This window comes from Syngnathus leptorhynchus, chromosome 20, assembly GCF_054491065.1.
Source record: "Syngnathus leptorhynchus isolate UIUO chromosome 20, UIUO_Slep, whole genome shotgun sequence".
Classification (NCBI taxonomy): Eukaryota; Metazoa; Chordata; class Actinopteri; order Syngnathiformes; family Syngnathidae; genus Syngnathus; species Syngnathus leptorhynchus.
This window is the reverse complement of record NC_141214.1, coordinates 3540740-3562112: the sequence shown is the minus strand read 5'-3', so window position 1 is coordinate 3562112 and position 21373 is coordinate 3540740. Positions and strand designations below refer to the sequence as shown.

The following is a 21373-nucleotide window of genomic DNA, read 5'->3' as shown; positions in this document are numbered from 1 at the left end:
CAGGAGGTTGCTGTTTGCCATCAGACATGTGTTTTTCTTCTCTGCCAGCTGCTCGCTGAATCATATTTGCGTGAGGTCATCCATCAGTGTGTCGAGGGTAGGTGTAACATGATTGATAGATGGACAGGAACAGGAACAAATAGCATTGTCATAATTCTCTATTCAAATTGGAAATATTGTCGTCTCAACAGGCGAGGTAACGTGACACCTTTTGGGGATTCAAATCTGCTTACAAGGTCACATTGTGGAGACTCACCTTCCTTTTGTGGACAATCAAGTCCCAGCGTCATAAATCATTGCATTTTGGTGTAGGAAGGAGGAGAGTGGGGGTGGGGGGGCAAGGTCAGGTTTAAAAATAGGTGGCAGTGGTTATAGAAAGAATAAGATGGGAAATTAATGTATGTCAATGCAATGTCGTCTGAAGTCGTGAGTCTGGATGAGAAAGGATGTGGAACGCCATCTACAAATTAGTGGGAATAATTAAACCATGCCAATCCCCATGAGGATTGCGATGTACAGCTAGGGGGAAATAAAAAGCATGCGCTGAGCATCCTGATGTGAAAGCTACCCATGGCAATTCTTGACATAAAAGCCTCAGGGAAGAAAATTGAGCAAAACAGTAGTCAAAAAGAGAGAAACAGGCTTTAATAGAGCCAAAGAAAGGTGCCGAAAAGTAAAAGCAGAGACACGATGAGATCGAAAGTCGCAGTTGTTTACAATAAGTATTTTCAAAATAAATACAACAACAATGGAAAAAAATTGGGCCGAGTCTTTCAGGAATAATAAAAACAACACTCAAGCTGAACTTAACTTTCAAAAGTTCTTCCAAAAATAGTTACCGGCGTCAAATGGATTTTGTGATTTGTATGAAAAGAAAAAAAAAGTTGTCTTATGATGTGTTAAACTAGGCCGCCATTGTGGTTCTGCATATTTGAACACTACACACAAAATCTAAGAAGGTCATTACGCCTTAAAAGAACACAAGCGGGGCGGACCTGCCTGGTTGCACACGTTGCAATGAAAGCACATGAACTTTTCAACATTCCCCCCCCACACACACACACACACGAACTCCAGCCCCGAAATAGTAATTGGACCGTTCCGCTTACTTGAACCAACGTTTCTACAAATTGACCCTGCAACTTACATTTGCACATTCTCGTGGTGACAGAAAAGGCCAAGTTAGGACACATTGATCACTAAAATAACCCCGATGACAATTACGTGGCATTTAAGTGATTATTAAAAAATATGAGCGAGGTTTGAACAAATTGTCCATTGATTTTTTTTTTTGTATATTAAATTTAATGGATACAAAGTAGGGCAAAGTCAACAATCCGACATATATGAACCACGCAGTCCTTTGCGGGTCCTCACCGGGGAGACTTGTAAAGATAACAATAGGCCAATTGCTGCCTAATTACTACAGATAACTGGTTCAATAAATTCTTCTGGTCCAATTTCACTTTAATTGTCTGAATTGGTTTCAATTAGATGTTGCTGGCATTGGGAGAAAGGTGAAAGTTAAAGCTGGGAGCTCGACAGGGTATATTAGGAAGTCCCAACATCCCACATGTACTTTGTAGTATGTACGCGGATGGCCATAAAAATACATGACTACACACAAGTGGGTTAGGTATTGCGCAATAACACAAAATGATTCTGTATAAATTCCTCTCCGCTGGCATTCTCTGATAATTAAATTTGAAAGTGCTTTGTCATTCCCGTGGTTAATATAAAATTGGAATCAATCAAATCAAAGTGAACAAAGCTCCAGCGTGATCATTAAGTATCTGCGGAACTTGGCATGTTTATTTTATTTTTTTTCTCCATTTTAGTTCTTAGACTCGAGAGTCAGGCGAGTGTACCTATTATATTGACCTGGGTGAGCGGCAAATAAAACGGATCCGAAATATCAAATAAAAATCAAAGTAAGTGAAGAGAAATGTTTTTTTTTCTTAAGCACAATATTGGCTGACATTCACTTTGCCAGGTCATCCGGCTTCACAAGAAAAATGAGCAGCCAGGTCATGAACGCCAAATGGTGAAAATGACCTTTATTGATGGTTAAGTGACATGAGTAATTGGGATCAAGGAAGTAGAAAATGGGATGTCAATATACACGAAGGTGATCGTAAAAAGATGGCGGACGACAGGGTAAATCTTACAGACCCTCTTCGGTCTTCGAGGGTTTTCTTTCAAGCATTTAGGGAGCGGTAGATGGTCGGATCAAGACGCTATTGACCCAATAAGTGGAACCTTTACGCCGTAAAGAAATCGTGCCTCGTTGTGGGGGGGGGGGGTTGTCCTTGAACGAGATGCCAAACTACTCGAGGTGTGTGAAAAGGACATTGGAGAGTAGAATGAGAACGTAAAACTAGGTCAAAATCAAATGGATCCATGTGGGCGGAGCTTAAGATTGGGAGGCCAAATGTCCGGTTATGAAAAGGAAATAGATAATTATAAAAATATGAATCTTTCCCTGCTGAACTTGGGTTAACCTCTTTTCTATGTGCTGAGGCCAATCCACTCATGTTCTTTCATCTTGCTTCTCCACCCCTCCTCATGAATCCGCTTTCATTTTGACTTTTTCCACCCTCCCCCAGGTTCACTGGCTTTCCTCTCTGTCATGCTTTTCATATTGAGACGTCTGGCTTCCCTCTTGGGTCTTTTCTCGTTTTAACTCCTTTTGCCTTTACGGCTCCTTTTATCGGTTTTGCATTCTGCCCGATGACCGCTCAGAAGTTTTTTTTGAATTGATAGAAACACGAGACAACTTGCTTGAAAAAGAAAAAAATCCTTTCTGACTATTTTGTATTTCAACAGATGTTTCAGCAGCCAAAGCACAAAGAAAGCCTTTGGGTCGGACAACCTCCGAAGCGGAAAGATTCAGCTGCACACTGTTATGCCGACTCGGCTTTTCTTTTGAAATTAGTCAGCATTTTTAACAAGCCATTCACTGCAGAGTTTGTGTTGCAGCTGGCAGTACTTGAGCCAAATGAGGCGTAAATATTTTTTTTTCCCCCCTACCTCATCTATTAAAATACGGACAATGTATTAGTGGGGAATAATTGGATTAGTAAATAGACACCCAAAAAGAACTGGAGGAATTTTTTTTACACTATTGTGACTGCACGTCCATTCACATCGTCATGACGACCTTAACCACATTGCTGTTTTCCACAGTTTTTAAATCCCCCCCCCCCCTTAGAGAGTTGTGTTGTTTGTCTAGATTTTGCATAATTCTATTAACAAACACAAATAGTGAGGACCGACTCATTGATGCAGGGCATTAAAAATATCAGGAGACTTTTACATTTATATATAATTATTTTCTGGACCTGTCATATCATTAATTTATTTTTTTTAGCTTAATCAAATATGTCCAATTGTGTCATTGTCTAAATAGATCCGTTCCAAGCTGTCTAAATATTTGTCTCTCTGGAGCGTGCCCACAGATTTAAACCCATTCAGCCATTAAGTATAATAAAATAAAGCAGATGAATACAAAGAAAACTTGATGAAGGTCAAAAAGTGTACACACCAAAAAATATTTTATAACCATCTGGCCTCTGACAGTATAAAACAACCCAAGACACAAAGTCTTTGCGAAAAGCTCCGATATTCACGCCAACACGCTTTGAATGTTCTTTTCTTTCTTTTCTGTAAACAAAGGCACACATTGTTTACTTAACAGTATAACTTGCTGTTCAACTTCTTCTTACAGTTGAGTGAGGTTAAAGCACTAGAAGAATGTTTTGAAAAATATCATCCATTCGACAAAAAAGTAGTATTTTTGCAGATACTTTTCTTTCCAAGCAAAACTTCCAATCCTAATATTTTCAGTCTACAGCTAAAATGAAAACAATTGCCCTCACTCTTCCAATAGTTGTGCACAAATGTAGCTTGCAGGGCTTAGCCATGTAGCAGATCAGTGGCAAAGTCTAGACTTTTTTTTGCCTGCAGAGCGACACAGCAACACATCCCTCTACCCATTTATTCATCTCCAAATATATGCACACACATCATCTTCCCATACAATACACAAGGGAGACTGATGTAAAAAAAAAAAAATTTGCAGCAGAAAGGGAGAAGCGGTGGTAAACTCTCATTGCTGTTTTTCTCGTCTCCATCCTGAAATGTCAAGACGTGGTTGCAGGGGGAGCATCGGAAGGAATGGCTGCGGTTATACACCATACAATATGTATGTATGTATGATATCGGTAATATATGGGCCAAGTCACGGAGGATAGCGAGGGAGGATGGTGTTGAATAAAATTGGCCTTAGGAAAGTCTTTGAAAAAAAAGGAAATAAATAAACTGAGCAAGGTAAGTTTGACACAATCAGTTTTTTTTAAGGTAACCATGGCAACACTGATGTACAGCGACTGTGTGATGTTAGCACGCATTTAATATTCCGATAAATGTCCAATTGGGCCACTTAGCTTCCAAAGTGAATTTAACACGGTTCCCTTTGGCCTTTTCCGTTTGTCTGCTCCCTGATCCTCTCAGCCTTTGTGACATTTCCTCCAATGTTTGCCTTTCGCTTGCAATCTTGCCTTGCTCTCACCCGTTTTTATTTTTCCTCACACTTTTTTTTTCCTTTCTATCCTTTTCCTCTATTGAGCATGATGGAGCTAATGTGACCTTTATGTGCTGTCAACTCCTCGTATGGCCGTCAGTCATCTCTTGCTCTTTCAGGAGCTGTCAGCTAAATAGAGCCGCGCTATTAACGTACGCAACTGGCCCGCCACTGGCTGAGACAAAACATGACAGGAGACGAAGAGGAGAGAGAGAGACAGAGAGGGGGGGGACATCAAATGACACATAGTGTATACACTAAGCCATCTCTCGGCTTTTATCGCCAATTGGTTTGTTTACGTCAAGATAAGTGTGTTTTGGCCCGGAAGGACTTGGCATAGTTTGTATCTCAAAAAAAGTGAGCTCTTTCCTTCATCCTGCCATCTCATTATCACTCAAGTCGTAAAGAAAGAAATTCAGTTGTGCCCGTCCTCGCCCTCCTCCAAGTCGCTATCTGCTCCTGCCACTGCTTTTTTTCTTCTTTTCTCAAGTGGCCTCCAGTCCCCTCTGAGTTTTTATTAGAATGCATGTTTGGTTTGTATTCTCCAGCTCCCGGCACCTGTCGCCCTTTTTGTTTATTTCCGAGACTACCTTGTTAATGAGTTTAATTCACTTTCTTGTGTACGCTTGGTGTCATTTGGAATCTTGTGCAACCTTGATGCTCTCCTACGCTTTCACTTTGAGGTCTTGTTTCCAGAATGTTCTCTCACTTATCAAAACACAGAAAAAAAATTCCCCGGCACAGCATGGAAATTTCCTTTTCATTTTTTTTTATTTCATACGGGCCGATGAAATACAATAACGAATACTGTGGTGATTCTAATCGCATCATGTCACAATTTACCATGAAGCAAAAAAAATCTGATAATAATACGGTCGATTTTTTTTTCCTTTTTTGTCTCTTAAGTGGAAATTAGAATTTTTTGTGGTGCAGAGCAGCCGTAAGGAAATGACTACCATTTAATATGTTGAATTAATGCGTTGACATTTCAGCTCCAATCATCCTAGTCTCAGGAAATATTACATGGACCTTAATGACAATCCAAGCTTATTTCTCATCTTACAAAATACATGCAAGCGTGTCGGATGTAGATTGAGATAAAATACAAGGTTACTTTTTAAGGGCACATTTTATTTGTGATTGAAGCTAATTAGGAAAATGTGGGCGGTTGGCAGGATTTTGCCACTCCATGCCCGGCAGCATCTCAACCAGAAATTAAAATCAGAATGTGAGTGGTGCGCGCCAACATGGCAGGGAGCAGCTGTGTAATGCTTCTCATTGGCACGCAAGGTCATTTAGCATTGTAAAAAAAAAATCACGGGTAGAATTAAGTCAGAGGAAAGTCTTGTTTGTGTGTTCAGTCAAAAAAAAGGATGAGGTGAGTAAACCAGGGGTGCGGGAAATTAAATCTTGAGTGACAGGCCATAAATGGAAATAAAGAGGAACTATGACCCTGTCGAACGGATGTGGCCATCAAAACTCTTTCCCATTTTCCTCTCTACCTCAATTCCACTTTGAACATTCTTCACATAAAGCCAATGAAGAGCACTTCAAAGATGGGATGAATCGGCCATTATCCCCCTCGCTGTATCCTCCTATGGGAAACTGTCAATAGGATCAACTGACACGGCGTCCTTCAATTTATGCTGACTTTTCGACATGCTGTCAAATTTTTGAAGAAAAAAAAAAATGTCTAGATTTAATTGTCGCCATCGCTTGGCCACTTTGCTTCCGGATCAGGTGTAATAAATCAATGATCAGAAGTCGATCGTTATCAGCGTGATAAATTCGTATTGCTTTTTCTTAAAGACGAAGGTAAAACAAGTTCACCTCAGCCAATAGACATGCGACACCTATCGATAAAATGGATTACGGGTGTGTGTTTGTTTGTGTGTAACTCTGCTTGAAGGCGGAGCTGGAAACAGAACAGAGCGCCGATACAGGGCAGCGGAACAGATGGCGTTTCCAAACTTTGCATGAGTGTTGTCGCCTCAGGTGGCATAGGGGAAGTGATGTGAGGTGAGGTGATGATGATGCGCTCTTCTCATTATGAGAAGCTCAATGCTCAACACACGCCACTCCCCTCTGCCCTCATTTTTTAATAAAAAAATGAAAACAGCCACATCTTTCTGTTTTGAGTTCTCGGATAATGACGCTGCTTTTTTTGGTCACGTCCCACGATTAAGCCGAGGACACGCGACCTTGGAGTTTGATATGAATGAATGCTAAACCGTGCTTCTGACTTTTTCCCACGAGCTCCAATATTTCTTATTTGCAGGCAAAAAAAAGTCATAAAAACTGAACGGTGGTCGATTCTTAAGATTCTTAAACGACCGAGTCAAATTTTCTGTGCACGGGCACGCATGTAGCTTCCATCTGCATCGGCTAATTTAAAACGGGATGTGCCATTATGAACAATAATTCATTGTGGTTACCTCGAAGTAAATCATGCACAACCCGCATCAAGCTGCTGCAGCACATCCACAAAAGCCTCCGTTCACAGCAAACTAATTAGTCACAAGCCTTTGGCCAATTAACTCAAAAGGACAAGGCAACAAATATTTAAAGACTGGGAATTAGCTTGCAATGGATACCCTAAAGGGGTAGCGTTAGTCTAAGCAAAGGTATGATGAAAACGATTTTCAAGCATCAGATGGTAACTCCGCCTCTTTGCCATCCAAGCACATTCAGGAATAAATTGATGCAGAAAGTCCAAACAAGAGTGTAATTAAGATTAGTGAGATGTCGCCAGATGAATCATGATTCCTTTAAGTATGCATATCCAAAGTGGGCCAAAGGCTTAATGCCTCTGGGTCGGCCATGACAGGGCCAGCAATATGTTTTAATGAGTCGGAGTCCCTGGATGAGACTCTACATTTGTCATTCAGCTTCCGATAAAGAAAAAAGAAAAGAAAATGGACACCGCAAGGCATGCTATGCGTCTTAAAAAGTATTATATGAGCTAAGTGTTTTATGGGATGATTTTTTTTAATTTGTCAAGAAACTAAATGGATTGTAAAACCCGCATATTAAACGGTCCCAAAATAAATAAAAAAATCCCAGTAATTTTTTTCCATCATGTTATAGTTGAGTTGTTCTTATTTACTCATAAGCATGAAAAGTTAACCTTGGAATGCGGTGTTATCATTTAATTGCTCAGTTAAAGAGGCAACATGAGATGCAACACAACGGAAGCAGCGTATAAATTAACTTTTAATTAGTCACATTATATTCCAATTTGCCCCGCTTGTTCGTTAAAGGCATCTTAGTTCTCACACAACACCGAGCAAGCTCGTTATAACGATCCTAATCTAACTATCGTTATGATTGTCCGCTAAATTCTTACACCTCTTCCAATCCCTCACGATTTTTTTTTTTTTTTTTAAAGATCAATAATGATGATATGTTAATGATGATGTCCAAACTAGCTGCAGAGCAAAGTCAGCTGCAGGGCAAAGGCATCTCTCAGCTAATGGATTCGAATTCCCGGCGGACATCTTTAGACGGTCTTTAGAGACTGCTTGATGAAAGGCGCCATACAGATTAAAGACTTTCTCCTCCAGTTCAAAGTTGGAGGATAAATGTGAAGTATTGAACCGACATTCATTTGTCCATGCGTGTGCGTGAGACTCTCTGACTTTCCCCAAAGCTCTCAAATTGTTTTGAAACAAAAACGTAAAATTTCCCATTCCTCACGCTTTGCTATATATGAAGAAACCCTGGCAAGGAATATAAACAGAGTATTAAAAGAGAGATGAAGGTCCAGTAAAGGATCTTTTGAAGGTGTCAGTGTCTATCCCTTAGCTCCCATACATCCATATATCATCCGAATTGGGAGTTGGAAGGATCAGGGAAGCGAGTATGCACGCTGACTTGCATGCCAAGATGGCTGGACCACGATGCCAGGCCACTGACTTCTATCTCTGAGGTCGTTGGGCTGGTAATTAGTTTTGTTCTAATGGCTACCTGGCAAGGTCAAGGGATTCCTGTAAGCCCTCCTCTCTGTGTTCACCTCCTGCTCGCCTCTTACTGCTAATCACTCTGACCCATCTTCTCTGAGCTGCTTGTCTTCATTCCCAACAACATGACTCCCTCAAGAAATCACATGGCCTCGCTCCTTATTTAGTCCGACCATACTTTGGTCCATGTAATGAATCTGCTACTTTTGTAGCTTTAATATTGTTTATTCTCTTCGACTTTTTTGGTCAATGCATAATACACAATACCTCCCACACGTAATTAACAGTATCCCAATCCTCCATCTGGATTAATTTTTTTGCATTTTATTTCACCTCCCACATTTAGTTTACACTTCTCTCCATAGTTCGGTGCAACAGTTCGGTTTGTTCCACTGACTACCACAATATAAGTTTTTTTTCTCCAGGATTTTCAGTCATTTTAGCTCAATTTTGTCTCAAATGAATTGAATGATTAATTGTTTTACTTTTGAAAACTATAAACGTTGATCATGCATGCAAATAGTTTTATCTTTTGGGCTAAATGAGCTTCCCATCTGTCAACACTGCTTTCCTCTCCTATTGTAAATTGAATCAAATGTGAGTGATCAAGTCACACATACATGAAACCATCTGTGCACAGTATGTGCTGCCTGCAACATTCTAAATTCTAAATTCAACATCTGCGGGGAAAAAAAAAACACACAATTAACAGCACAGTCCGATCATCCTTGACTGGTCAGTCCTCCATTGGCGCAGAAAAATAGGTCGGAAATCATATAGCCTGTTCTCAAAGAACACACTTCCACAGGAGTGCACTGTACAAATCCATTTGGGAGTTATTTCAAGGTGAGTCATTTTTTTGCCGCCTTCGTACCTGAGGGTTCGGCCGAGCATCAAATTTCACTTTAATCCATACTTCCCATTCTTGACCCTCTCGTGACCCCTGACAGTTGTTGACCCACTCTATTGCTTACACCGTCAGTATCTCACCCGGCATTCAGCACCTCTTTTAAAAAAAAAAAATTCCTCGATGCACACAGCTTTATTTATTGTCACGGCAGCAGTTGTGCTAGTTTCTGAAAGCAGAAAAATAACGTATCTACATACATACATTAAAAAGAAGCGATTGTGTGTCAGTCTGGATTCAATTTACCGTATACACTTGTATTTGCATTTTTTGTCCGCCATACCTTCTCGTGTCAGCCAATTAACGCCTTGCTTCCTTCCCCAGCTGTCGCTTGCCATGTCATTATACGAGTGTGTTGTTGTTGTTGTTGTTGTTTTCCTATGCGCAATGTCGTTTCTTCCGCTGCGAGGCTTGCGAGTCATTCTGTTCTATACCAATTTTGCCTCCAGTGACTTTAAGGGTTTTGTTGATGTTTTTTTTTTCCCACTCCTAGCTGCTTCTATGTCCACCCTATGTTTACCTGTTCTGAAAAAAAAAAAAAAAAAAAAACGATAATAGTTTGTTTCTAATTGGCAGCACATCTGCGAGTCAACAGGCTCAAGGTGGCCATCAGAAATTCCGATAATTTCTTTATTTCTTTTCCGAACACTTCAGTTATTAGATATTTACACACAATGTCATAGAGGACAATAGATCATCTCTAATGACATTGAGAACAAGCCAATGTAGGAATAAATGAGACCCTGGTGTCTGGCACACCTGGTTCACTGAGCATCTCATTTTGAAGGCCAGGATTAGGCCTAATTACCGCCATAATTAGGTAGTCGCTGAGAGCCGCGCCACGCCCCGCCGCTATCGCCAACGGCGCGCGGCTTCGCCAGCTCGGGCGGCGGGGTAGGGAGATCAAACGAGATCTAATTGATGGCAGCTTAATATCATAAAAGCTGATGACGGGAAGGCTGCTGCACAGCTAAGTCACTTCAATGAAAAAGATGGAGGGGAGAGAAAGTCGGCCATATTTTATAGGAGTCATAAAAGGCAAAGTTGTGAGATTCTGTTCTTTCCCAAATGCCACTCAAAAAAATATATATGTTTGATTCCATATGTCAAGTAATTATGGCAGCATGAGGCAAATTGCTGCAATGGATTTTATGGATTGAAAAATAATTAGAGGGTCACCCGAGAGTTCTCACTTACATGAGGAAAGGATGAAATATAGTCCGTCCTTATTATGATAAGAATCGGAATAATTGTTCAAGCCTCTGGTGGGAAGGCATTCGAGACAGACAGATGGACTGTCTGACAAACAGACAAGGGGCCTCCAGTAATGGTCCTGTCTGGGGTTTGCGTTTATTGCCTCATCTTAAAGTCATAATGGCTTTCAATGGACAAGACTGGACAGGCAGAATGTCTGGACTTCTTCTTCTCCTAAAAGACTTCCCAGAATATTAGTGGCCGTGGGATACAATAGACAAATGGCATCCTTTATTTATTGCGATATATATAAAACCAGCTATAAATTGGAATAAATACCATATTGACGTATCATAAATATACAACAATAATATTTTCTTTTCTGGGATATATTTAGAGACCAAAGGAGTTTTTGCATGAATCCATGGTGTTATGAAATAATTGATTAAAAGGGTCTAAGAAATCAATCAGTCGTGTAAAATAAATGTAATTGATGAAGGGGACAGACACATTTCAACGATCAATGATATCAGTGATGCACGCTCAAGTCTTTGTAAATATTTATAGGCAGGAATGGAAAGGTTACTGAACTTACAGTATGAAAACGAGCCAAATATCACACACAGCGAGCACAAATGAAGAACTTTCAGGGGGCTTCCATAGCCCACGGAGAACCACATCGAGGTTAAGGACACACACACACAGCGGAGAAGATTTTCTGTCTGTCTGTTTTGGTTCTCTCATTTTCCCTCCCACTTCCATCTTAAGCACCTGACCTTTTCTCCATCATTCCTCCCCTACCTCTTGACCCCCCCCCCCCCCCCCACTCCCTCCTTTATAGGGAAGGAGGAAATGAGGAGGGGTAGACATAAAATAGACACCAGGCAAGACTGCAAATAATCACGCTGGAGTTAAGAATGCAGCTTTGGTGGATGGATGTGAAAGGCTGAGGGGGGGAGGAGCAGGAAAAGTCAGGGAGGGTCAAGGTGGGACTGAGACAGAAATCCTTTCTCCCTCACGTGTCTTATTCTCATTATTTCATATTTTTTGAAAATATTTGCCTTGTGTTGCTTTTGCCCTTCAATTTTATTTTTTTATTTATTTTTTTAAATCCACTCTGACGTTGCCAGAGGAGAACATTGCAGGTGTCTGCCAAAACCAAGGAGGCCCATTGCTTCAACGAAGGCTTCAAAGTAAAAACTAGAGAGCAGAAATCTGGCAGCTCAGTTGCATCACCACGAAGGTTTCATCAGCTTTGGATTCACTCAAATGTTTGCAAATCAGAAAAACATCACTCGGAAACAAACAATTGATTTTAACATTTGCCCGCCAATCACAAGAGGCGGAGCCAAAAATTATATTTCTAATTTCTCCCACCAAATAAATCCAAATGCTAAGCACCATGCTTCTAAAAACACTGCCACGGGCTATTTTGGGAGCTTCTTGCACAGAAGGCCTAAACAGCTGGCAAGACAACTGTCAGCCATCCCAAATAAGGAGCGTTCCATAATTCCCTTTCATTTTCTCCTGACAGTCTTTGAGCGGATGATAATGTTGGAAGAAACAGGTGTCGCATGGAGGAAGGACACAATTCAACCTGATAAACACATCTCGCCTCTGTGATCCCAACACTGTGTTATTGTGTCAAGAGAAGACATCCTTACCTTTTTTTTTTTTTTTTGGTTTTGTTCCCGAGATCAATGTCCATTTCCATATCAGTCCTCCTCTCGCCCTCACCGTCCGCCTTCAAGGTGTAGAAAGATCAATTCTGAAAAAGAGAAGAAATTAGAATCGAGCGGGGGAACCCTCTCATTCCGAATGTCCCGGTGGAGAACGTGAAGGGTAAAATTAGTTGTGTTGTGATAGCGGGGAGGGGAATCGATGCACAAATACAACTTATTTCAAGTACAGTACAAGATTAATTAACAAACGGATTGACTTAAGCTTCATTTCGCTATGAGTGACTTCTGGAATATTGATAGAACTGTCACTTTCCCTGCCTGTCAGCTGGAGAGAGCTTTTGTCTGACTGACTTTTTGATACCTTTTCATAACAGGCCCTTTTGCTCTCTCTGCATGGATGAGGCTGATGGATCATATCATGATTAAAGAAGATAAGGAGAAAAGAATCAGAGTACATATGTGACAGCAGGTGAAAAGGGGGGGAGACCCAAAAAGCTAGACTGATGAAAACCTAAAAGAGACAGGAAATGGATTTATATTCACCGCTCGTTTAGCACTCCGTTTGACTTCTTTTTTTTTTTTGGAAGGGAAGCAGATGTGCCGCGGCGCGCACGACAACCTCTATAGCGGCAGAGTGATTCACAGGCTTGCAGATGAATAGGGAACAAGCCAAGTCGACGACATTAGCGGGCTCATTTCCCACAGAGAGACAGACAGACAGACAGACAGACAGACAGACAGACAGACAGTTGATCCGTCACCCTATGAGGAGAGACCCGGGGAGAGACGAGACTGACGCAGAGAGGACCCGGAGAAGAAATGACAAATCCAATGAAGGAGGCTGAAAGACGGCGAGGGCAGCAAGACATGAAGTCGGCTTGTTTTCTGGTGTCGTCGAAGCAAACTCGAGGTCAGGTGATCTCACGAGAGGTCTCGTAAAGTGAAAAAATTTGCTTCATAAACATTTTGCCTGTGTAGATGATAATTTCATCATTGAAGACAAGATAGTGAGCAGTATAAGATCTATTTGATAAACAACAAAGGCACGGTCCGGAGCCAAAGAGGCCGAGGCAATGGAGTACTTTACGACCTCGGAAACTTGACTGTTAATCTTTATGACAGCGTTTAGAGCACAGAAGTCATCCATAGGTTGCGCTGTTTACGACTCTTTCTCTTCCAGACACTATTTCACAAACTTCCGAGCCACGGTGCAGTTCTGCAAAAGAAAATCAGCCGTGTCTATGCAAAGGACAAAAAAAAAGGGAAGCAATATATTGCAGATCACTTGGAAAAAAAAACATGGTCAGATTTTTTTTAAATGTGCAAATGTAAACCATCTAAATAAGAATAATAATTGAATGGAATTAAGTTAAAGAATTTATTTAAATTGATTAAATGTAACATAAATAATTATAACATTAAATGTAAATCATTTTAATTAAATAATAGAAGAATTTAAATAATCACGGCTGCTTTTAACACAACAAGTCATCCGCCCAAAAGGCACGACCACCTGAAAAGCAACAAAATGATGTGCAATTTTCAGCAGTTGATGATTGACGCTGACGTTTGAAAGTGCCTGAATTTACCAGTCTGCGAGTGTAAATACAGCCATTTGAATAAATCAGATGCTTAACTCCATCCAGCCTACTCAGCAGTAATGCTCTCGCCATATGGCAGCGTTGCACAGCCAAGTAACCGAATATGTCACAACCCCAAACATGTCACAGCTCTCCACCTCCTTGCACTTGTCTCTGCAGTTTACAGTTTGCCGCTCGGCAAATTAGAAGAGACAAACCAATCACAGAGTATAATAACAGACATCAGATCTTGCCTCACCATATGGCATTGAGGGTGGCTATGCTGTAATGCCAACTCTGATATGTTGGACAGCTAACATAAGAAGGACATTTTTTTTTGTTATATACTCAACAACGTGGGCAAGCTTTATTTCAAATGGGGAAAAAAAAAATGCTAATTAGACATTGTGAATTTAAAACCTTTTATGTCCACACATCACTTGATCAGACCTGGTTTAAAATTTTGTTTTACCTCACATTCATCTCTCGGGGGAAATGGAGTACAGACGGACGCGGCAAATAAACAAGCAAAACCAATCCGAGCTAAAACCATAACCTCGGAGGTGAAGGTAAATATCAGGTAACATTGCCTTCTACAAATCTCAGCAGCTCTATTGAAGTTGTACTGAGCTAGCAGACATGTCAAGTAACTCCATCAGTAACACTTCTTGACACACAAAAGAGTGTTCTTCCTTCACTGTGGGACTTCAGCACACTGTAGCGGATGATAAACACACAAAAGACAAAACAGTTTATGCGAGAGACGTAAGGAGAAAAAAAAAATACTCTGAATGGGAGTGATAAGGAGATGTAGGTGAGAGGATGACGAAGACACGAGACACATGTGGGTTATGCCTTAATGTGGATGTTGATTGGAACTGACAGGCCCAAAGCTTGCCGTTCCATTTCAGCACATACTCACACCAAAATGAAAAAAAAAAAATCCATAAAAAAAAAAATGTCTAGCATTTAAAAGAAGGAGGAAAATAAATATTCTTCAACTTTACAGTGGGTAAAAAAATGTGTTGAATTTATGGTGGTCCAAAATAAAATCTGTTATTTTCTGCAACTACTTGGAGAATTAAAATGGAGTAAATTCAACCCTCCAAAAAAAATGGACTAAAGTGGAAATAACCCGAATTGTTTTCCTCATACATAAAGAATAAAAGCCTTGGCCTCTTTTCCCGTTCAAATCTCATCTCAGTGGCTCCCATTTGGATCACCCCCTGCCCCTTAAAGAGGAAGTTGATGTGATGTTAGCATAGCCTCCCATTCCAAAGCAATTTAAGAACTCTGCATGCTGCAGCGCCTGCTGATCTGGTCAACCTTCCAATAGTAGCACCATTTTCTCCATGGGATCACCTAAGTAAATATCTCACTTATCTCTAACAGCCATGCCATTACAATGGAGACACTTCAAACTTCAGGCAGAACCTTGAAAGTGCAGCTCTCTGCCAAAGTTCTCAAGCACTATAGAAAAAAGATGGATGTTTTGTTGACATTTCTACACCAAAGTTAAAATAATCCTACAAGATGTGTAAATATATTTGACTTGCTGGTTTATCACATGTCATTTTCATGAGCATCTTTGTTTTTGGAGCTTTCCATCCTTCAACTTCTTAGACAGTGAACAAGGAGAGGTGGTGGGGGAGGGGGGGGGGACAGGACACCTGACAAGAAAATGAAGAGAAGAGGCAGAGCGAGGATTCATATTAGAGGACGCAGAGAAAGAGAGAGAGAGAGAGAGAGAGAGGTGGCTGTGATCAGAAAGAGAGATGTTGATGAGAGTCCTGACAGCTCTCGTCTCCATCCAGTTTCACCCTCCCGACAGCTGGACAGACTGCTTATGCAGCAATACCCTTCCTTCTGTGTCTTCCGCTTTCTCCCTGACACACACACACACACACACAGTCTGCTCATTGTGGGCCCACAGCTCATCCTCCTCGTCTCTATTCCCAACTTGTCTCCCGTTTGCCTTGTCGTGCTACCCAGCCTCCCTCCCCCGCCCGCCCGCCCGCCTCCCCATCCTCTCAGCGTCTCACCTTCAAGCATTTCACATCTTTTTCTCCCTCAATCTTGTCGAGATAACTGACCACCCTCACACCCGCACCGGCACCTCCCTTAACACAGCCAAGCCTTCCACACTACCTGAGATCTCCCTCTCCTCCTCACCATATCTTTTTTTTTTCTCCCCCCTGTGTGCTCTCAAAAAAAAAAAAAAAACACTGGAGTGGAAGGAAAGAAAGAAAGTCCACATTCGCAATTGATGGATGGATTATAATCACATCTTGATTTCAATATTCAAATCAAGTTTTATAAAATCATTTCATGTATTTCAAAGAACAGCAATGTAACCAGGAAATACACAATATAAAGAAAACACGCTGCAAATACTATCTTGTTTTTTATAGACTATGTGGAAAAAATATTTGTAATTTGTATGCAACCGACAAACCCGGAACCAGATAAGCAATGTTGTTCGATGATGAATGTCCACAAGCAATACCGTTTTTTTTTTGGTTTTTTTTGCTGTGCTGCAACTTGTAAACAATGTCATTTGCGCGGTAACATCCTGTCTAGCGTTAAACTGTGTCGCAGTGGGTGAGAATGCTTTTGTAACCCCCCGCCGCCGACATTGAGCTCAAAGTTTTCGGAGACACCATCATACCTGTCCTCAAATTACTGCTTTCACAGCGTACATGAATTCAATTTATGGTTCCTCTTAAGCTCGACCTTGCTGCTTGTGTTAGACGTGCCGGAAAACTGATCAGCATTCTATCGGGGGAATTATTGTCAGAGAAACTGTTGAAGTAAAAAAAAAAAAAAAAAATTCAAAATCTAGTCAAGTTGCCTTTGGGCTGCTTTTTTGCTTCTGACAATGTCACAAATCTGCATTTATTTCCCTTGTTACCTTTATAATACCTTCAGAAGTCTTGAGCGGGTATATAGAGTCGTGGAATTGCTCACGATAAAAAAAAAAAAACCCACAGATGGTCTTCACGTGAATCGTTCCAGACACGCTAATCTTGAAGGCCGTGTCATTGTCTTCTGCTATAGTTTGCAGTTTGCCGTCCACGAAGGTTATGCTGACATAAGTACGGGATGCATTAGCATCTCCCCGTGCATTGTCCGACTCTATTATGTAAATAACTGGCTCTTCTATTGGACACGTGCGTGCGCGCCGGTGGCTTCGGGCCAAGCCGACACGCACACAAGCCTTATTTACATTTCCGCTTGTCATTTTGGATTTGTCATTAATCTACCTGCCAAATGTATCGTTTCCATGCGAGTGAGTGCAATGGTAGCGTGTGCGCAAGGACATTTAGAGAGATTACACAAGACAAAGGACATCAACTGTGCCTCAAAGTATTGATGGCTCCCAGGAGAGGCATAGATGCCATATGCCATGCTTCCGTGCCTGCCTAACCACTTTTATGGATGATAAACAAATCTTTTTCCTTGAGTTCACGTCTTGCATGATTTGTTGTCATGGAATTGTTAGGTGGGTTGATTTACCCAAAAACAAAATACAGCCATGGTGATTTTATTTATTTATTTTGCCTCCCTTCAATACACCAAAGACATCCACACAGCTGTGGCATTTTTATATTTAGTTTTTTTTTTTTTTTTTTTAATGAAGGTAGCTTCGGATAACACAATCTCACCCAGGGGACTGCTTGTTTGGGAATAATTATCTCTTGCAGATGGCAGAAAGAAGGGAAAAAGAACAAGGAGGAAGGGAAAAGAAGAGATGTATGATGCATGAATGTAGGTCTCGATTAGTCTGGAACAAAAAGTTGTGGATCTGGATCTCATTCAGCTTTTCTGGACCTTGCCAAGCAGTATGAAAAGTCCCTGATTGGTTAGTTCTGATTCTGAGGCTCTTCAATTTTATTCAGGTCAAAAATAGAAAATATAACATGCAAACTTTTGTCATCCTTATTTATGATTCAGCACTCTTTAAAACCAGAAGATTAAAACAAAACAATGGAGCAAACATGACAAAGGATTTAGGATTAAATGGTTTTTATAGATTTGCCCGTTGTGTCCGTTTTATGGAAGGCACCCGAGTGAGGTTTGCGTAATAGCACGCTACATTGGCTTGTCTATCGAGGCTGACCAAATACAAGCCAAAACAAACTGCATCAATCCCCTGCTGCTGATTTCCCAAGCACGCACGCACACGTAAACGCACTCAAATGTAAATGACTGCGGATGCACGCTGATGCAATGAAAAGCCAATCGCCTGACTGAGTCCACCATTTTATTTCCATTTTTTTTTTTCCCCCACCTCATCTATCGGTTTCCTTTTTCAACGTTGATTCTGTCCGCTCCTACCGAGCCATCTCGGTCTTTTCAATCTGCTTTAAGAATGCTGACAGAGCCAATAAAGAGGGATGGATCGATGCTACGGATTTATCTTGAGGCCACGATGACTTCAAAGTGGGGAAGGAGGTCAGAGGAGAAGGTAAAAAAAAAAGAAACAAGACTGAACAGTCACCCAGAATGCAGCCTCTTATTTAGTCAATAACTTTACAATCCATGCATTCTTTACATATTTTCTTCTCTGGAAATGATTTTCCTTCAAATTCTGGAAAAGAAAAAAAAAAAAGTATGCGGCACACAAAAAGGTGAATGATGTAACCGCCCACGCTATGCTCCTGCTGAAAAGCCCACAGCAGGTTTGAGGATACATAACATATAATCTATCAATCATTTTCTCGAGGGGAGGGGGGGGGGGGCTCCGACAGTTTGCACTCATGCACCAAAAAAAAAAAAAAGAAGAAAATACAGTAGGTATACAAGAAACATAGAAATAAAATTCAACAGTAGGTATACAAGAAACAGAAATAAAATTCAACCTCTAGTATAGCTATTCTCGGATGACTCATGCAGAATTTCAATGCTCATTTGCTACTATGGAGACCTCTGAAGTGCAGTGATTAAGAGGCACGTCTTAAAGTGGAGGGATTATATAAGGATAACAAGCATTAAAACAAGAGACGGAAGAGCGCGACTGGAGATGGGAAGAGACAAAAAGGCCAGACACAGGATCCGGATAAAACAACACTATGCTTGTTCGCCGACTCATTTTGCTTTCACTCCAGACCAGATGTTAATTTATAATATGAGGCCCCCCCACAACCACCACCACAAGCCCACCAGCCCAGTGCCTGAGGGGCAAACATAAATCTACCTCATCATTTGTTAAAGACAAGGGCACATCAAGGACAGTCATAACCATGCACTGACTAAGTTCATCCAGTCATCTCGTTTTTATTGTCAATAAAAAAAAGCAGTTTTTTGTGATATTCTTTTTTATTTTTTTTATTGCTGATGAAATTTCACATCAACCCTGCTCAAAGAGTTAAAAAAGGGAATCAGTAGTTGTTCAGATTGCCATCTGACTTTTGTTCCTTGAACAAGAGCACCATAAGGGAGAGAAATTGGCCCATGATTGACAGAGGCCCTAAAAAAAAATACTATTTTCACTTTGCAACAGAACTCAGGCTGAACCCCTGACGGTGAGTCAGACAGGATCTGGCTCTTTATCACTGACTGCTGTTTATGCCAATTACAGAACAATGGGGGCCTTCAGAGCAATCAGAGGATGAATGAAGGAAGCTTCACTTCAGGCTAATTACCAGGCTACTAAAGAATTCAAATGAGAGATTCAAACACATGACATTACTTGTAATGTCACAATTGAAAAGAAGAATCTCTTCAATGAGACTAAAACTACCTGAGAAGAGGGATGATGATGATGATGCGTGACACAAGAGGAGAGCAATCAGAACAAAGAGGCAAAACAAAATGGATTATAAGAATAGGAAAGGCTCAGTTGCTTTGATAATCTTACTCATCTCAATCAAAATGATTTCAGCTCCCATGTTTATCGTGCATGTCATTCCAAATTCGCAAAAACAAATAATGTTAAGCCGTTTAGTACGATAAAACCCTATGCCAAATAACGTCTGCCGTCTAGTGGTGAAGAGTGATATTACATCTCAAAACTATAACAAAGCTATTCGAAGAAAATTGGATTCTTTCTTTCTCTACTTGGCCCATGCTCGGCCTGCTCTGTATTATTTTAAATGCAGAAAATCCAAGCATTTTCTTGTAATTAAATGCGCGTATTAATCACATGCACGCATAAGTGTCATTCATTTAAGCTCCCTTTTCATCTTCATCCTCCTCTTTGCTCTTTCTTTCTCTCAAGAAGAAGCTGACTTAATTGACACCCCCCCTCTACTCCCACTCCAACTAATAATAAAAAAAATAAGCACTACTGCTGACTCTGGATTAGACTCTCAACAATCAACCGGCTTTTGGAGGAAAAGGCTCCTTGGAGACGGGCTGCTGGTGGTTGGGGACATCCCATCTAATGCAATTTCTTCCATGTTCCAGCGATAAATGAATAAACTCCTCACGGCATGAGGCGTAATTAATTTAGAATGCCGAAAATGAAATCAAGACGGGATCGGGGGCTACACAGAGGAGATGACGGAGAAGAAAGATGGGTGTTATGTTCTTTGTACACAAGCATCTGCTGATGTAGGGGTCACAGAACATGGGAGAAGGTGAGGTCCAATTATTGCCTGTTGCCAAGTCAATAAAGGAAATAATTAGTCATGCATGAGGATAATGAATTTTTTTGGGATTTTTTAGAACTGGACATTACAAAACTGAAAAAAATGCCTCATGCTGAGTTTCAGGAGCTTTCCTGAAACTAAGACGGAATATCCAACTCGAGACAAATTAAAAATCTCTCGTCATTAATTAATATGTATCAAATGCTCCAATTTATTTTTTCCAAATTACCACAATGTTGATATGCTGAAACAATTTCAAGTCAGCTTTCCCGTTCAATCCTCGGCTTGGCATTCTGCCGACAAGCAGAGTGGCGACGCATATACAATATATGATTTTACGGCCTTTATGGGAGGCACATGGGAGCTCAGCCCCCATTGGCTCCTACATAACTCAAAGTCTGATAAAGACATCCTTGTTCACTATTTCACAAGGCCCGTCTCCTGCTTTGACAAAACACTTATCTTTATGTGTTTTACTCCGTGCAATAAAAGACAGGTACACTGCACCGACTGCGATTTAGAGATCGCATTTGACCTTGGCAACTGGCAGCGCTGTGAAGATAAGCATTCAAGAGACTTTTACAGTGCCTAGGAAAAAGGAAAGTGTCGGGCATTCCGCGGTATGCCCCGCCCCCCTCGGTCATTAAAAGGCACGTGGGGCCCGAACGCCCACCCAATACAATTTAGAAAATAAATGATGTCTGATTTTGGCCTCATTTGTCTCAATTGCGGAAAGCATTAATTCCAAATCCCGTCTCGTGTCGAAGGCGCTAATCCTACGACATCAATGTAAGTAATGCCGCTTGTCAAGTTGCGGTTCCGGCCATTTTGATTTTTCACAGTCGCATATTTATTCCCCGAGTCGCACCCAGCTGG

At 41.0% G+C, this 21373-nt stretch overlaps 1 protein-coding gene across 2 annotated transcripts in view; it reads right to left on the bottom strand.

Annotated features, from left to right (window-relative positions):
• The window catches only part of epha10 (EPH receptor A10), a 156119-nt gene that overhangs the window by 111110 nt on the left and 23636 nt on the right, over window positions 1–21373 (bottom strand). For both annotated transcript variants that reach the window (XM_085900234.1, XM_085900233.1), the window contains exon 6: window positions 12307–12410. The gene's annotated coding sequence lies outside the window, so the exon portion shown is untranslated. The remainder of the gene's footprint in view (window positions 1–12306; window positions 12411–21373) is intronic.